At 45.4% G+C, this 15315-nt stretch overlaps 1 pseudogene; it reads left to right on the forward strand.

Annotated features, from left to right (window-relative positions):
- Nucleotides 1–5176: 5176 nt before the first annotated feature.
- LOC104623443 overlaps nt 5177–15315 on the forward strand; it is a 28786-nt pseudogene continuing 18647 nt past the window's right edge.

Here is a 15315-nt window from a genome sequence, read left to right on the forward strand (position 1 = left end):
AGGCAGAGACACTCATCAGAGCTCTGTCTCTCCAGCTCAATTGGCCAAAGTCTGTGCTGTGGATTAAAAATTCCCAGCCTTGCCAACGGTCTGTGTGGGGTCAATTTGACACCACATGCCAGGGGATTTTTTCCCCCATTTTTCCTTTAAAAAACCCCAACCTTCAGAAGTTTTGGGGCTGTTTGTTTTGCCTCTGTAATTCCTTGCATTAAAAGAGTGCTACAACTGAAAAGCTGAGCACTGAAAAGTTAGACACCAGAAAGACAGACTGCACTTTGCTTTCATGTGCATACGCTTCCCCGTAGGGTTTTTGATCGTATAACTGCACAGACTGTCTTCTGCGGGACCCGTGACTCACCGAGCACCTAGTGGGATTTGAAAGTACTTGGCATCTTCCCCACCAGACCCTCTGTGCCTCGCGAGCAGCAATCTGCCCTTGTTTGGTTAGAGACTGGTTGTGTCTCCATACAGCCAGCACCCCTCCAGCCCTCACAGAAGTACACTGATCCTCCCCAAGCAAGCAACAGACAACAGCTGAGAATGAGGACACAGCTTTCATTACAGAACTAGCATTATTTTTTAAATGACTAATAAATGCAAAAACATCTTGCAGTTTCCTGAGCCAGATCTTTATATAACCCTGTGATCCTTCAAGCAGGGCTTTCTGATCCAGATACCGGTCCTCCCCTAAGCACCAGGATCGGTTTGCTGTTCCTGCTACTGAAATGCAACCCCGAGAGGCAGCATCTGAACCGAGTTCCTTGCTCCTCCAAGGCTTGTCACGACAGCGCAACAGCTGACGCTCTACAGCAAGCCGTCAAAAGCGGTTTGGTACTCCCGCTTCCTCTCTCTGCCCTCCTCCATTTACAACCTCCATCTTTGTAACTGGGAATGTCATTATGGACACCTGGGCTACTGTGTTTAACCTGGGGTCCCTGGCAGTGCTAAAAGGGAGAGAGCAGAGCCTTTCTTCCACATGGTCTGTATTATATGGGCTGATTTGCCCCTTATCTGAAGACCATTTTCCAACCTGAAACGTAGTTATGCTACCCAACCCTTCAGGCAGGAAAGCTGGACTCTTAGTCTCATTTTAAGATGATGAAGAAATCTGTGTCAGAGCAAGAAACCGAGCCCACACCGAAGGCAAACATCCTGCTTAGCAGACAACTCCCTCCTCGTGATCCGTTGCCTGCAGAGCTCGTTGTGCAGTGCTATCAGGACACGTCACTGCAGAACATGTCTCCTTCATTTCCTAAAAGAACCTTCAAAAACCTTACCAGACAATAGAATCGTAACGGGATGTGGCTGGACGAACCAGCTGCAGCCCAACCTGGGCTGTCGCAGCGGGACTTACAGAGTGCGGTGATGTGCTGGAGAACAGCGTGGCCAGGGACGATACAGGATGGGGCCTGTGCTATGGAAACTGCAATGACATTTCATTAAACTCAGCAAGAGGCATCCTAGGAAGCAATTTGGCTGAGTTCTAGCTGTCGCTGAGCTGTCCATGGGCTGAGCAAGCTTGTAGCTATTTAAGGTCTGCCATTTTGACCTGCATCACTTCATGGAGAGATCCGATTGCTCCCTTTGCAGCTCATTGCGGTCAAAACAGACATTTATGCATGTTACACATGAGTGAACAGGTCAGAACCCATTATTTATTTGATGCATTTCATGTCTTTCTCTAAGATGTTTGCCTGAGAACTGTTTACAATCTTCATTCACAGATTCAAGGTTTGAAATAATAACCTAAAAATGCCCAGAAAATATGACTTGCTCCAGAAGATACATTCCTGAGAAGTTAATCACAATTCTCAATATTCAAGACTCAAGCTGGCCACGGTTTCTGTGGCATTATTCTGCTCCTGACAGGACATGCTGAGTTCTTAGAATCAGATTTTCAGGGTGAATAGTCAGGTACAAATTCAAGAGGTGGGTGTAACATGAACTCTCTAATTTTCACCTCAAAGCGGCTGTTTATCTGAATCTTCCTGCTTGGAAACTCTATCCCAAGTTTATTCACCCACAACACCCACAATGGCAATACTTGCAGAGTAACCACATCCCAGACTCTCCAGCTGAGGCAAATACAGCAGAGAAATACTTAAAGCTGTCTTTTGGGGCAGTTCATATCCACCGAGCAACTGAAACAGGCAAGACTGTAACACAACAAGAGCCTTTGTCCTCTCTGCTTGTAGCAAACACCCAGAATCTATTCACCATAAACATGAGGCCTAGAAATGCTTTTACAATGAAACTTTAATTCCATCACCAACGTGGCTGGCTCCTGCCAAGAATTCAGTCTGAGGTTTGTCTGCCAAAGATCAGATCCTCTCACCGATGAAATCCGCCAGTCCACCCTGGCAAGAAGGGCACAGCCAAAGATGTGGCTTTGAATGAAGGCTTCATGAGACGGTCTTTCTGTTTCAGCCTCCTGTCCCTACACTCCAGCAGCTGAGTTCATAAAATACCCTATAAGGAAAGGAAAGACAAGGAGAAATCCCCACGAAACAAAGCTTTATATAATCTCTCCGGAGGGACCAAAGCCTTCCCAATCAGGTTCCCAGCACTACAGCCTGCTGAACTTGCGGATAAGGAATGTGTTGTATCTTTCAAAACGTTAAGTGCTGGCTCAGGCGCTTCGGACAGCTATGAAAGAGCCTGGCCAGCCCTTGCAGACACCCATCTTCCAGGGTCATGGGTTTAGCCTGGTAGGTACTTGCTGTGTGTGATTGCTGGGAAGAGGTGCGGGGTGATCAGGAAGGGCTGTATACCTCCATGGGGCAGAAACTGCAAGCAGAGGTAGAAAGAGAAAAGCACAGTGCCTGTAGATGTAAATGAAGCCCATCTGGATTCATATATTCACTGTGTTTTATAACAGGTAGACTTCAACTCACAGGTATTTTAACTGTAAGTTTATTAAATTCCATGTGATTTTGGGGAAATGGAATTTCAAAATTTTAACTCACCCCCAACTGGCCTTACTACTTCCTTGACCCACAGCTTTTGGGACTACATTTATGCCTAAGATTTTAAAAACATATATTTTCTCTGGGTACCTAAACAGAGTTGAGGGCTGCCTTTAGAGAAGCTAAGCACCAGTCACTCCTACTGACTTCAGGTTGAAAGGCCAGAATAAAATAAGACTTTCTGTAGGTACTTTGTCTGCCAAAGCCTGGACTGACAATGGGTGGACAACTCTGAAGATTTAAGTTGTCATCATGCTGTGCCTCAGTTTCCCCAGCTGTAAAAGGATGGTGAGGCATAAAGAACTTAAAGTTCATAAAGGTGTGAAACCTGCACCCGAAAAACTCTTATACAAGTATGAACTATTTTCAGTCACATGCTTCTGTAGATGTTTGGTTTAACATTTCATTGATCTGTCTCAGAGACCACGCAAGTCCATGTATTTCAAGGAGGTGACAGATAAATTGTAGACCTGAGCCAAGTCTCAAATATACGTTACAAATCTGGGCATCTAAAACTAGCAAGTCTACAGATTTAACTGTAAAGATTGAGAGGGGAAATGATTGCTAAACTGTTATAATTCCTTATCTCTGCCTGATCAGAAGTGGAACTAGACAGAGAGGTTTCTCCTTCCTGCTTTATGGGTGAAATTCCTCCCAGAGCAGCAGATTGCAATAGATAGTGTTACACCAGGACCTTCCTGAGCCCTGAAACCAGCTTCCAAAGGTGCAGCACTGCTGCCTTGGAGTCCTTGCACACATATATTTTTAGACCACCAAGGTTTTCGGGAGGATGGTGGGGAAAATGAGATCACCAGAAGGGCCAGTGCTGTCATCATCTCTAACCAGTGCAAAGCTATTCTGACTTCAGTCCTAGCAGTAGTCTCTAAAACCAGACCCTGCTGGAAAAGTCCCCCGCTCTCCCCAGAGGCTTCCCCCACTTACCCCAGACTACCTCCTGTGCAGACTCACAAGTGACTCACAAGGCTGGTGTGAAGCATTGCTTGGGGCTGTCATCACAGGGGCTGCAAAGGTGGAAAGGAGAGCAGCCCTTGGCCTGGGCAGCGTGTCTGCAGAGCGAAACAAAGCCACAACATAGCCCATGTTCCCTTTAATCTAAGTAATGCATAGCAGTGATGAAATCAGCCTTGCCTCTGCAGGGAGCAACAAGTCAAGCAGGTATCGTAGGTCCCCAGGAGGCACATCTTTATGTAGCTGGACACTGACAAAGACTACTCACCATCAGCAGTTTGACTGTTGCCTTGACAACATTAAAGCTAGTTCGAATGTGTGGTGGGGGAAGGAAGACTGCCTGGAGTGTGGGACATAGTCTGTTCCCAACATGGAATGGGTCCCAAAAAATGCAAAGCCTTGGGACATGGGTCATGTCCTTGAACGACCCTGCTCCCTCCTGTGGAATTGCTTTGCCACAGGTATGGTCCCACGTTGTGACAAGGGTGAAAACCATCAAGGGACGTGTGAAGTGGATGTGCCATGGACTCTCCTGGATGACTGCCCTGGATGGTTTTTGATGGCTGAGGACAGGAGCTGATGAACCCTTTCAGGTTCCTCTGAACCCCTTTTACAGCTGTGCCTGCATTTGTGCTATTATGTACACTGTCGCAGCCTTTCACACTAAAAGGGTTTATGCCCATACTGCACAGGAGGCACCTGCACAGGAGCTGCCTTACCCCAGGGAGAGAGCGAGAAGCTCTGTGGTTGCTCTGATTTACAACTACTTTATGGGTTTCTCTGAGAACCACAGAGAACCACCAACACTCTCAGTACTCCCAAAATCTCACTGGCACCCCCCGTCTGCCCTCACCAGAATTGAGCCTTAGGGTTTTACAGTGTTCAGGAACAAAAAATGGGAGAAAGGCTCTCCTTCTCAGCCATACGCAGGTTCCCAGTGGCCCTGCATTGGACAAGGAGGAAGGCTGAAGAGAAAGTGGGAATATTCTCACTGTTTCTCTTCAGTTCATCTCTCACTTTCTGGCCCCTCTTAGGAACTACCACCCAGGTTTGGCATGTTGACTTGCCTGTTCCTTCTGCTGCAGGTTCCTATTGAACTGGAAGGTATTGCTGCTGTGAAGAGGACAGCATCACAGGAAATTCCAGGCTTCTTCAATCTCTGCCTTCTCAACAATGTGGGAAGCAATGTTCCCCTTCTCCTTTCCTTCTAGTTTTACCTTCTGCCTAGAAGAAAAGCCAAGATGTCTAATGGTTATAAGGAAGAGTGTGTGGATGATGCTGACCCCATGCAGTTCCTGGCTCCTTCTGAGAAACAGAAAACTGAGGCCATGAACAAGCCCTGTGACATCAAGAGACCCTGCTGGGTGGAGGATGAGAAAGGGGGCTTCCTCACTGGGGACATCCAGTTTGAAAAGGATGACAAAATTATGGTGAAGACAGTAATCAACCAGCTAAGCTCTACTTTAAAGGTTCAACAGGAAAGCAGTAGCCTACTGCCCCAAGAGGAAGTGCAACCACATTTGAGTCCAGACCTATTTTGCTCTGTGGGTCAGCCGATTTGTGGGACTCCTTTCCTGAGGCCACCAGCCAGTAGCAGTGGCAGCGGCAGCTAGAACAAGACTTGAAGTGGGATTATGTCCAAGAGAGTGTCTTCCCATGTGGTCCATGGAGACCTATCTGGGATAACACCACCTTCTTCCTGTTCCCCAACACTGTAGACCATCATGGTGAAGAATGTCCAGCAGATGGATGGAACGGTGGATGATGAACCTGCCCAAGTTCAGCCAGGTTGATGACATGGCAAACATGACCTTCCTGAACAAGGCCAGTGCCCTGGAAAACCTATGCCCAGCACTACGCCCACATGAATATCTATGATTTGAAAGGGCAGAGGGGAACAGCAAAGCAGCAGGGGTGATGGCAGGACAGAAACTGGTCCAGACTGAGAGGGCCAGCCTGTGCTGCTGTAAATTAGGGGTGTCTGTGTGACTTCAATCTTCCAGTGTCAGCTCATGTCCACGCCCCTTCTCCCTGCCTGTCTGTCACTTGTTAAAAGCAAACGGCAAAGCACCAGGACATTTGAGTTCTCTGCTTTGCTCTGCCCTGTCTTCAAATGAATTCCCTGCATTTCTTTTTTCCCATTCATAAAACAGAGGGTGATACCGATCTGTGGCTGCAATGAATTTACCCTCACACAGAGCTCTGGGGGCTTGCAGGTGGTCTGGAAACCGAAATAAATAGCAGTGGGAGGAATAATCACAGTGTTTGCAGAGAGCATGGAGATTCTCAAGAGAACAGTGCTGTAGAGCAGCCTCAGGGATCCTTGGCCGGCTGGGATTTCCCAGCACTTTATTTCCTGCCACCTGCAAAACCAAAACATAGTAAAAAGTGTTTTAACTGGGTAAAACATTGTGAAGAGCAAGTTGTCCAAATAATAAAAGAGACATAAGCATCAATAATCAGGGAGGGAGACCTGGTCTTTTTTCTCATGATAGCAAAGAAGTATGTAGTTTGGTATAGAATAGCCCTCTATACAAATAGAAAGAAGCCCTCCATGCTAATGGCTGCTTCAGCACGCAGAGGCATTGCAGTGTCTAAGGCTGAGAGCAGTGGTTTCCCCTTCTTCCCTTCCCGTCCCTTCCCCTTCCCCTATTTTCTCTCTTTCTGCTTCTCCTTTTTTATTATTTTTCTTTTTTTTTTTTCTTTTTTTCTTTTTTTCTTTTTCCTTCTTTTTCTTTTTCCCCTCCCCTCTGACTCCACTATGGGGGTCAGGAAAACAATTCAGATTTTAAAGACATAAATAGCAGCTCCATTTGGCCTTGCAGCAAAAATCCTGTTATTCTAGCCTTGTGGGATTCCTTCAGTGGCTTCCTATTTCTCCTTCCAGCTTCCTCACCACCAGAGCTCTGGATTGTCATGTCTCGGCTTGTACCTCTGCCTGTTTCCTCCTCCACAACGTCTCCCGCCGAGGCTGTCCCTACCCCACACGCGTTCCTAGCCTGTCTTATGCTGCCCTCTATCCTTGGAATAACTTTCCTCTTCCTACAAGCAAATAAACCTCACTCCTCTTTCCGAGCTTTCTGCCTGCAGATCCCAGCATTGCCCTACCATTCCCCTGCGAGTCCTCAAGCCTGGCACATCCCAAAACTCTCTTCTGGGAGGCTGAAGTACGAAGCACTGAAAACTTTGCATTTGGTGTTGCTTCTTGGAACTGGGAAGATTAGCTAGACTCCTGCCTGCCCCAAATCCACAAAGCTGGACCTCTGTGGAGAGCCTTCGGTAGGGCTGAACCTGAAACGGAATTACTGCTCACAGCACTAATTCAGCTTTCTGTGGGAGCTGACTGACAGAAAATGTATTTAATGGGTTTCTTTGGATGGTGAGGAGCAGTTGTGCTCGAAGCCTAAGTCTTCAGTGTGGAGCATCCTGCTGATGCTGACTTTTATCTTCTTTTTGTAAGAATCCATGGAAGACCAAATCATCCAGGTGAATCCTGTTCTGGAGACCATTGATAATGCTAAAACTATGAGGAAGAACAATTCTTCCCCTTTTGTAAGCACCAGCCCTTCTTGGATTTCGCTGATAGGTTACTGGTAGGTCATATAAAGATGTTCCCTCAGAAGAAATAAAAACAAAAATTATTTTAAAATGCTTCTTCAAGCACTACAGTTAGTTTATATTTACCAACATTTCACAGGAAGCATTACTGATTCCCCTTTTCTTGAATTAAGTTGACCAGCTGATTTTGTTTTAACTTCATATTTTTACACATCAAAAGAAAAAAATAGTTTTGATCAACCCCAAATTAATGTCCTTTCAACTTTTTACGTCTGCAAAGATTCAAAATGCTTTCACTTTTTGCAATTGTTTTTAATTTTCAAATTGTCAGTTAAAATGTAAAACATTGGGGCTTTCAACTAAAGTCTCATTCCTCTGTTTCTATGTGCTACATACTTCTGCCATATGCTGTAGAGAAAGGAGGATTTCTTTAAGCTCTAATACAGAATCCAAGAAGAAGGAGGTTTTTTATAGATCTGATCTTTGAAAAGATTAAATTTCCTCTCACTGACTTGCAAATTTGCCCCTACAGGCAATGCTGTCTGTCCCTGATGAATGCTCAGAACCTCTCAGTTCCTTTCTGTTTTCCTACAGATATTGCAATCTTGATTAACAGACTCATCTTCTATTTTCTCATCTAGGGCAAATTTATCTGAATTCACTTTGGTAGCACAAGCAAGCTTGCTGGGGCTAACACTGAGAGCTGTAAGTAAGCACGTAATTCTTTATATTAATTTTGCTTTGGATTTTTTATTGTGTTGAATGGACCCTGCTCTGATTACATCAGACACGTGTGAATCTGAAATGGATTCTGTTAACTTGAGGGATCTGCACTGCTGTAAATGAATCCAAAGTCTGCCCCTACTTCCACAGTGAAGTTACGCGCTTTAGATGATGACAAATATATTTCTTCTTTCTTTAGTTGCCTATGAGACTCTGCGTGAACATATGAAAGACACAATGCCTCCCCCAAAGCTGTACACTTTTTCATTCTACGATTATATTGCAACCATTACTCACATTCGTCAGTACAACAGTATAATTGTCTTGCAACCGAGACCCTAAAAATAGCTATCCAGGGAAGGTGCATTGTTCTTTGTTTGCACACGTGCATCCAAGACTAAATTGAGAACCACAAATCCCAGCTCTCAAGGTGAAAAGACCCCACCATGTTTCCTGACTAAAGCCCTTTAGCATACAGAAAAAGGAGAGAGGAAACATATGGACTGGTTATTCTTTAATGTGGGATTGTCTGCATCCCTCCTACTTTCAACTCATCCCAGATTTACATCACACCCGGAGACCATATGTTGGATTTGCCTCCCTGGACAGCGGGCCAAGGCAAGTTCCAGGGTGTTTACTGGTAGGTTGCAGCTCCTTCAGCCTGAGCCAGAGAGTAAGGGCACGGACAGAACTTCACTGAGCAGCAGCACCGGCTCAAGGTCCTTCTGCTCCCTCACTGGAGCTCTGCTGGCAGAAGGGATTGTATAAGTGCTCCCTGAAGTCACCCGGACTAACTAAAATTGACAATAAACATGGTTTGAGTCAACCCAAATTTGTCTGAAGAACCCACATGATGCTGTTCACCTGCAGAGCTATATATACAGCAGACTTCAGCTGAGAGGCAAGGATGAAAAATGCCCAGCTAGGACTGCCAGCAAGGTCTGGTGATTTGGTACAGCTGCATGAATTGATACAGTGAGGTCTACAGGAGGATTTTTTGTGGAGACCAGAAGCCAAACTAAGCATGTTAGTGCCTGACAGAAGGCATGGACAGAGCGATTATAAGGTACAAAACATCTTTTCCAGAGCTCTTCTCAGAAACAAAGGGCAGTTATAAGGACATGTTTCAGAGGTCAGTCTTACAAACCATGCATTGGCAATTCAGAGGATGCTTAGAAGTAGGATGAGTTAGTGTGGAGATCTGTTCCCGAACCCAGCACTGACATAACTGGAAAAGTGATGGCATCTTTTGCCTCCTTTTCACTAGCTGACAAAATAGCTGTACTAAAACTTGTACCGGTGGGAATGTTGTGAAGCTTAAAAGTATGCTCTGAGAGCATCACTGAAGGATATTATGGTTCTTGTTGCACTCATAGGACTTCCAAAGGACATTGGTGAAATGCTGGTTTCACTGATATCAAAAGCAAAATTCTCACTGACATCCACAGGGCCATGATTTTTCAATCTCTGGCTGCTACCTACACCTGGATGTGTTTCCCTCTGTGTTCCAGGTCTGGAGAAGTCATGGGTCATTTCCCAGGAAGTAGCTAAGTGATATTATCATATTTTCCATCAGATTCTCTCCAAGGAGAAACCTGAACCATACTGCTATGGCACTTTGTGTGTGTTATTCACTCCCTTTAATGCACCCATCCCTGCTCAGTCCTGTTTCTAGAATAAGAAACTTACTCACCAGAACTATACTTGGCTAGAGATTGAAATAGGTTCTCTGCAGTGGGGGTTTGTTACTAATTATCCACGAAGAAGAGGATTGCAAGTGACTTTTTCTTAGGCAGGCCAGAGTGAGAAAAGAAAGCTGTCTTCCCTTATCTTGATCAATGCATGGTGAGGTCCCGCTTGATCTGGCAGGGCTGCCACTAAGGTAAAAATGATCATTTTCAAACTGAAGTGTTGAGCTGCTTCATGTCAATTGCTTATGTCTCCTCAGGACAGGAAAGGCAGCCAGGACAAGTTTTTCAATACTGTTGAAAAGATTTGGGTGTTCAATCCCACTTACTTTGACACAGCTGCTATGTCAAAATCTCCTAGGTAGCCTAAGAAACTCATCCCACAAAAGGCTTCTTTTTTAAGTAAGTGATACACTCAAAACATGCTCAGGATTTGAAACCTAGAAGAACCCTCAGTCTCCAGTCAAAAAGCTCATGCTATGCCTTGATTGTACTGATGGCAATTGGTGTAATCATCTCTTGGTCTGTCTCTTGCTGCAGAAAATGCTTCTTGTGCCCAATCCTAATCATTACCACTGGGTGCATCATGGTGTGATCGCAGCAGACAGCACAGATGATGGGGAAGAGCCACTTCTCACTTATGTAAGTCTGGAGAAACACCAGTGAAATTGAAAATACAGCAAACAGGATGCTGCTACCCCAGCCTAAGTTTCCCCTAGGAATAAAATTCAGCTTCTTCAACCTGAGGATGAATAAGCTACTGGAAAAGCAGCTAGGGATAGCCTAAAGATTTGTTCAACTGTCTGTGAGATGAAGCCTGAATGTAAAAGATCTGCTCCAGAGCAAATGAGCTTGACATAGGAGTTTCTGGTTAACATTCAATGGCCTGGGGTTTGCAGGACTTCAAACGAGCTAGTTATAGGGTTTGTTTGAAGTCTGAAAACTGAAAGATCTAAAAGCTGTGGCAGCGACCATGGGTTAAAACCTGCTCATCTCGCATACATATGTAATCTCAAGGAGCAGCTTTTGTAAGAGAAAGACTTGACCCTTTGTCTGGTTTTGACACACATTTTCCTTTTTAATATCATTTTGAAGCGTATCTGTTACTGAAAAGAGCTTATTGGGAATATCTGCTGGCTCCTGAGACTATTATTATAAGCAGGACTTGAGCTACACAGAGATCAAACAGTCTCCAGCTGCTGAACTTACAGTGCCCTTTCTAGCAGCTGTTGGTATTTTACAGCTTCCAGGATTTATATGTTGCAAACAAGCCTTTTGTACAAAGCAGATATGATTTTCATAGCCACTAAGACAGGCAGTCCCAAATCATGGTTCATGAGTAACACTCCGTCTGCAAGATTCTCTGGCAAGCCCAGAGTCGTGTGCTCTCCCTTCTCCGGGCATGCTGTGAGAGCAAAGCACAACGTTCCCAGCAGAGCGACACTTCCTCCGTCTCTGTGCTAGCTGAGATGTGGGATAATTGCTATAAGGGGATGTTGCTGCTCATGTCCTGCTGATTTTAAAAAGCATGGTGAAGACTGGGATGAGCAGATATCCCAGATGATACGTTGCATTTTACTCATGGTATTAGAGACACTTAGAACAACTGCTGTCAAAGCATGTGGTTCTTAGCTAGAATAAATCAGTATATGAAAGAAAAGCAGAGTGCAGGTTTACAGCAACATCAAGCTACTCTGTCCCATGCTAATCTGAAGGGACCTGGCTGGTCAAATTTCAAACTATTTTACATATTTAGCACTATGGGCTTGCTTCCAGCTTATGGAGCAGATTAAGAATTCCCTTGTGTGGGTCTGTGTCCCTTCTGCCAGGTGGCCTTTGATGTCCTGGGCTCCAGTCCAGAAGAGAAGATCTGTGTTTACAAGCTGGCTAGGGGTATCATGCACTTGGGCACTACGAAGTTCAACCAGAAGCCAAGAGAGGACCAGGCAGAGGTGGACAACACGGAGGTAGGTTGAGATCTCACACTGGTGACACCAAACCAGGACAAAGCCAGCATGCTAAGAGCTCTGCCAGTTTGTTAAAGATTGAAAAAGCTGCTAAAACCAGACTCTTGTTTCTAGTGAATATAAAATGACCTTAAACAATGGACTAATTTTTTTTTTTAAATGAGCAGATGTGTCATTGAGAGTCAGAGCTGGCATTCACAGCTGCCACAGGGCAGCAGGCCTAGCCAGATGGCTGAGCTGTCAGCTAAGGACTTGATCGTTCTTTGTTGAACAGCTCTGCTTTGCAGGTGTTTTTGTAGCCATGGTGGAGCAAACAGGCGCATATCTCCCAGAGCATATGGGAGGCCAGACACAGAGCAGTTGCTGCAACACCTTGTTTGAGGTGTGTTTTATTGCCTCTGCTCCATCCAGCAAGCTCTGCTGAATGGTATGTGCATGAAGGGACAGAGCTGAGACCAGCTTCCCTTCTGTCCTTCCCAGTGAGTTCCCAGCAGGGCTGGAGAGCTTGCCTGCCCTAAAAGCAGAGCCTGTAACCATTTTTCCTGAGTGTGCAGCAAAGGATAGGGACAATGAGCGATCTTCTTCCTGTCATTCAGATTAACATGTTAATCTTCCCCCAAGAGTAGCTGACAAAGTTACTCAGCTCATGGGTCTGAAGACCGGAGAGCTCCAGAAGAGGGGGCATCACCAGGCCCAGGGTGAAAGCAGGGAACGAGCTGGAGCAGAAAGGTGCCCTCTTAGCACTATAGTGCCAGAACTAGGATTTCGCCAGCGTGCGCATGTTCCCCAAGGCCACTGATGGCCATTGAAAGCTGCCATTGTAAGAACCACCTGGGCAAATCACACAACTTCCTCAAGCCTAAGGGAGGCAAAGGCAAAGGGGAAGAAGCTCACTTTGAGCACTGTGGTGCATTACACTGGCACTGTAAGTGCAGACCAGTGCTGTTTCTGCCATACCCCTGTCTCTAGCCCTTCCAGAGTAAGCTGGAACATGCACTTAGTGAAGTCAGACATGAGGCCAAGATGTAGAGGCCAAGCCCTCTGCATGAATAGATCACATCAAACTTCCATAGGTTTTCATGTACAGCGACACTGGGGAAAGTACTTTGCTGGTGCAAATTAAGGTGTCTCTGTTGCCGTAAAGAAGTACTGCAACCAGAGATTGGCTCTGCTGCACAGAAATGTGCATCTCAGAAATCCTTTCCACTAACAATTAATTGAAAACACTGATTATGCAAATGCAACAGTTGAGCACTTTTAACGTACAAAGAACAGCAAGGCTGTTTCATGACTCTTGAACATGTTGCCACTGGCCTTGATTAAAAATATAATCCTTATAGATATTCTGAAAAGGAACAAAACCCCAAAAACTCAAGCCAAGGCTTGCTTCTAGTAACACAAAGCTGTAGGAAAGCTACCCAAAAGGCACAGAAGCCAAAGGATTAATTTCATTTTTGCTTCTGTTGCTTACGTGCTGCTGGAAGAGCCAGAGTCCTGCAGTTCACTGCAGCTTGTCTAGCCTTTCCTGGTGTATGTGACTTCCCTCTCTGCTGTGTTGTCAAGCAGCCATGCTAATGCTTAGCAGCGGGAAAAGTATTTAAGCATATTATCAAACTCCACCAGTTATTCATATACTCCACTGCACAGACATACTGACAGAACACGATCAGAGCATGAATCACAGGCCCTTTGCTCTATCTTTTTTACACTCAGCAACTATTTCCTTTCTTTGCTACCAAGCAGGTTTTTGAAAGTGACATTTGACTGTGCCAAAATGTGTTCCAATTGTGCTGGGTTATACCAGTCTATAAGCCACATTGTCCCCTCTGTCAGCGTATCAAAGTATGAGCCTAAAAGGTAAGAATATAATCTCTCCACAACATCCTTTCCTGTGGCAGTCTTGCAGAACCATTTATGCAGGGCAAATAGGCTTTCCATGGTTAGGGCTCCCCAGGAGTCCTGAGACTCGAGGGAGTGCATTAATGCTATGCCCATGCCAGCATTAACTCGCTTCCTTTCCATACACCCACAGAGGATTTCTCCCTCTCTCTATGCGGGTTAACAATCAGAAATCTGCTTTCTCATGCACTGCTACTGGGCTGTTCTCTTGCTGTATCTAAACTGGTCACACCTTTTCTCCCCTGCTCCTTTCCAGGTGTGACACAGTATCACAGGGTGGCTACAGAAGAAGGAGGATCCCCTGAATGAAGCAGTGGTGGGCTTGCTCCAGAAATCCAGCAGGTCCCTGCTCTGGGTCCTCTTTAAAGAGGAGGCGGCTGCAGGTAGAGTGAACATTATGCGGTACAATCAATACCGTCAGCTCAATGTGTCAGCAAGCAAATGTCATCGGTTCTGGTACCCAGTGCCCCATCATTCTTTTGTGGAAAGGATTAAGCATGTCATTGTAACACTCTCTTCATCCAGGTAACAGCCTGAGTCTGCCTCTGCTTATTTCTCTTCCGTGCTGAAAGACAATCTAGCTCTGTCCTAGAAAATTCTGCCCCTGCAGCACTAAGAGAGGCAGACGGTACACACTGTGTTCACTGCGCTCAGTGAAGGCACTACCAAGCACTGCTGCAGAAACACGCACAGATGGAAGTGTGAGTGCAGTCCTGGCTTAACGACGGGCTACATAATCCCCTCCTGGCCTTCTGCTGCCCAGACAAATGTCAGGTTTCTATCACCCAGAAAAACTTGCTGCCTACTAGGATTGTCATCGGCCCAGCACAGGCCTCTGCAGTTGAAAGGTGAATGGGAAACCGTTTAGGAAATTGCTTTTCAGATTTTGAGCTATTAAATAGACAGGGTCAAATCTTATTTCTACCTCCTGCATGTGCAACTCCATCTCAGCCTATGCTAAACTGGTAAAGCAGCACCAGCGTAAGAGAGGAGCTGACTTAGAGCGCAAAAAATTGTGTATGCCAACATACTGTGAATGCAGCTTCTCTTCTCTTCTTTTCCAAGGACTATGTTCACTTCTGGTTTGAGGATTTCGTTAGAGGAGTAAACAATGAACGAGCAACCTCTAAACCAAAGCAGAATGCAGGTAAAATGATGCATATTTTTACTCAGTTAGCAGTTTATCCAGACAGCACTGAACTGCTAACTTAAGTCAGTTAAGACAGATTTACCTTGGAGGCTACAGTATACTACCTCAGTGTGACTCCTTTTCAAGACCCTCTCTCACATATTCTGTGCAATAATATTGATTTTAGCTGGTGGCAGCAAGAGGGTCCTCTCTGGTGACAGGCTCCAACATCTACAGGGTAAGCACTCATCCATGCCTTCGTATTTAAGGTGCCATCAATGCCTTTGTATTCCAGCAGCATCTCAGTCTCTCTAGTTTATCGTCAACCCTGCCCAAGGCTGGCTAATGCCTTTACCCTGATTTTACCAATGCAGAACTAAAAAGAGAGAAGAGTGGCATTCAGTTACAAAAACTTT

The sequence above is a fragment of the Phaethon lepturus genome, unplaced genomic scaffold (genome assembly GCF_000687285.1).
Source record: "Phaethon lepturus isolate BGI_N335 unplaced genomic scaffold, ASM68728v1 scaffold30727, whole genome shotgun sequence".
Classification (NCBI taxonomy): domain Eukaryota; kingdom Metazoa; phylum Chordata; class Aves; order Phaethontiformes; family Phaethontidae; genus Phaethon; species Phaethon lepturus.